Genomic DNA, 3,861 nt, shown 5'->3' with positions numbered 1-3,861 from the left:
TACTCCAACCATCAGAGACTTATTCAAACTATAACAACTAACCGTTAAATAAAGATAGTAACAAAAGGTAAATGAAGATAGTTAATAGTAACAAGTAGCTTTACATACCGAGGAACTGATTTCTTAGTCATTTTCTCTAACGGGAAGCGAAAATTATGCTTCAGGAAGGGAAACATACATTATTACATGACTGAGAGTTGACAAACAAACCCCTTTCTCTCTGTCTCTGTGTGTGTGTGAAGGAAAAAGAAAAGTATTCTACAAGCACTTACATCATGTGGCGATCACTACGCCCATCATGCAAAGGAGATCTTCAACATTCATATATTTGGACAGCTCCTTTGTTAGTTATTAAGCCTCCATTCTTCAGTCGGCTAAAACAATATGAACTTATAGACACCCACATTATAGGATTGTTGTTTCAAAGTTTTACTTGTAGTTAGTGATGTGGTAATTTGAGATGGTTGGTAAGGTTTCCGTTAGGCATATGATCAACGAACTTTATCTTCAGGTATGTAGCAGCTGAATTGGCGACTGCCATGGTCATTAGTGTTGGAGATGTAAAATTTTACCTGCACAAGGTATGTAGCCTTTTGCATTCCATATTTGTCAACTGTTTTCTGCATGAGAAATAGCAAATATACTATTTTCTCCGGCCAAAATATTTTCTGTTAATTCTAATATTAGTACATTTTCTTCAGTTTCCCCTTCGGTTGAAGAGTTATCGCTTGCAGAAGCTCGTAGCTCGTACAAACGAGGAAAATAGTGATGAAATCAACATCCATGATATACCTGGTGGACCTGCTGCTTTTGAAGTATGCGCGAAGTTCTGTTATAATATGACAGTAACTTTGAATGCATATAATGTCTTTGCAGCTCGTTGTGCAGCAGAGTACTTGGAAATGTATGAGTCAGTTGAGAAAGGAAATCTTATCTACACGATTGAAGTTTTTCTTACGTCTTGCATCTTCCAGATCTGGAAAGACTCCATTATTGTTCTTCAGACCGCAAAAGCTTTTCTTCCCTGGTTCGAGGAATTAAAATCATTAGTTATTGTGTGGTATCTGTAGCATCTAAAGCTTCTGTGGACACCTCAAAGGTGGACTGGTCTTACACTTATAACCATAAAAAGCGTCCATCGGAAAATGGAAATGATCTGCACTGTAACACAGTGAACCAGCAACAGCTTGTTCCAAGAGACTGATGGGTTGAGGACCTTTGTGAGCTTCATATTGATTTGTATAAACGGATCATAGCAACGATAAAAACGAAAGGATTTCTTCAGAAGCAATAGGTGAAGCATTGAAAGCATATGCGAACCGGAGGCTCCCGGGTTTCAGCAAGTGTAGTATACAGGGAAGTGATCCTGAAAAGCATCAGTACTTGGTTGATACGATCATTTGGTTGTTGCCCAAAGAGAATAGAAGTGTTTCCTGCAGTTTCTTGATCAAATTGCTGCAAATATCTATTGCATCGGAATGTGGACAAACAGTGAGAAGTGAACTGAAGAGTAGGATTGGCCTGCATATGGAAGATGCAACAGTAGGTGACCTTCTAATTCGAGCTCCAGATAGAGAAGCTGTTATATTCGATATTGACCTAGTACACGATCTTGTAGAAAATTTTATACTGCATCGAAAGAGCAGTCAGATTGATTATTCTGCAGATAATAGATTCCAGGATATATCCCCGGCGATTGCGTCAGATGATTCCGAAGTAAAGGAGGCTAGGATAATTGATGGATACCTTGCTGAAGTTGCTAGAGACCCAAATCTACCACAATTGAAATTTATCAATCTTGCAGAATTGGTCTCTGACTTCTCTAGACCTTCTCCTGATGGAATTTACCGTGCTATTGACATGTATCTTAAGGTATCCTTTTTGCACTCTCTTGTTTGAGTTGCAGGTTGTTTTTATGTAAGCTCAATAGCTTCTCCGAGAGAAATATGCCAATATTATGTGAAGAATTTTTCGTCAACGATTATGAATGTTCATTACTTATTTGTTTTGGCAGGAACATCTTGGAATTACCAAAAGCGAGAGAAAAAGAATTTGTAAGCTAATGAACCGCAGGAAGATATCAGCCAAGGCCTGCATGCATGCTGTGCAGAATGAGCGCCTTCCTTTACGAGTAGTTGTGCAAGTTCGGTTCTTTGAGCAAGTCCGAGCCACAGCATCATCCGGTGGTGGTAGCACTCCTGACCTCACTAAATCGGTCAAGGCTTTGCCCCCGATGGGATCTCAGGGTTGCTTCACATCTGCTACATCCAACGCTGAGGACAATTCGGATGATGTGCTCACAGCCAAGGAACTTAAAGCTCTGAAAGGTGAGCTTTCTACTCTTAAGATTGAATGAAACGAAAACAAATGCTGAGAAGGTTGACGGTAGCAAAGCGAAAGGTTCAATCATGTCCAAAAAAATGTTCTCAAATTTGTGGTCATATAAAGATAGACAAAGCGAGAATAGCAGCTAAGATACATCAGAAAGTCCATCATCTTCTAATGCAGGGGAAACAAAGTCCACCTCATGTAGAATTGGGAGGTATTCCCTGTCTTAGTATGAGGTGAAAAAGCAGTCCCCAGGACTTTGGTTGCTATAAGAGTGCTTCATGTATTAGGTGTCATGATTTCAAAACCAACCTCAGACCAATGCCTGGTTTTTAAAGGTCGATGGATAAAGGGGCGGGCTCGTTTGAGCTGTGTGCTTGTTGGCTCCTGGGAGATTTCTCGTTTCTTAAGAAAAAAATATAGCTGCATAGTGAATATAGTTTCCCTCATACAAGTTAGGCTTACTCAAGTGGTTGAACACCTATGCCATCGATTGGTAGGTTGATGGTTCGAGTCACGCCTGAAGTTAAGTACGAACACTATTGATCCTCCTGGGATGGGGTGGAAAAAAAAACAAAATAAAGTAGTTTCCTTCATCATGTTCACTGTACTTCCTGTTGACTCAAGGATTAGAGGAACTAAACCTGTCACTACCCTTGAAATGGAAAAGAGAGAATCCTCTTATGTTTTAGTATTTGATTCAAATATGTTTCCAATGTATCCTGTAATTCACTCAGAGAAAGTATAGATTAGAGCCAAGGAAAGTCTTTGTAGAAGGAAACAAGTTCTATGGTAGCTTTCAAATTCTTCCCCAGAATGTTTTCTTCTCTGTTAACAAGTGGCTCCCTTACCCCAGTTGCACCATATTCTTGAGAATAAGGAATTTTTACTATTCTCTGCCACTCTTCTTCGTCTTTTCTATTATTTGTTAACAGATGATTGAAAACTTTCCTGGCAACTGATGAAAGTTTATTACTGGTAAAACATTAGGCGTTACGGGCAGCTCAAGCACATTGGTATGGCCTAAGGCAAAAGTTAAATCAGGTCTTAAACTCAACAACAAAAATTATATACGTTTTTATGTAAAATTTATTTTTCTAGTTTTTTGAGATGCAAAATTGTTAGTAATTTTTTTATAATCGATTTCTTCTAATAATTCCTTTTCAATTGATAATATAGCTAATCCACTTAATCTTTCTTAAGACATTGTTGATCTTAAATAAGATTGCATCATTTTTAATTTTGAAAAACTTCTTTCTGCAGAGGCAACGGTTACGGAAATTGTTAACAATAGTCTATAAGCAATACAAGCATTTGAAAAAGAATCTAAGTCTTTTTATTTGATTGAGTATCTCGTTTAGAGTATTATCTTCTACTTGTACTATTTCCTTTAAAAAATTTAATTCAGAAAATAAGTTTAAACCGTCAATATTAGAGTGGGTATTATGTTTTAAGGAACATTCAAGATTAAGGCAATATTTTTTAAAATTCTCATCATCCAAGGATCTCAATTTCTTCCCACTAAGTAGAAAA

The 3,861-nt window shown here is 37.7% G+C and overlaps 1 pseudogene; it reads left to right on the top strand.

Moving 5' to 3' along the window:
• The first annotated feature begins 356 nt into the window (after window positions 1-356).
• LOC107868093 lies at window positions 357-3,464 on the top strand (annotated as a pseudogene).
• Window positions 3,465-3,861: the final 397 nt, after the last annotated feature.

The sequence above is a fragment of the Capsicum annuum genome, chromosome 4, assembly GCF_002878395.1.
Source record: "Capsicum annuum cultivar UCD-10X-F1 chromosome 4, UCD10Xv1.1, whole genome shotgun sequence".
Taxonomy (NCBI): domain Eukaryota; kingdom Viridiplantae; phylum Streptophyta; class Magnoliopsida; order Solanales; family Solanaceae; genus Capsicum; species Capsicum annuum.
This window is presented reverse-complemented; position numbering and strand designations above follow the sequence as displayed.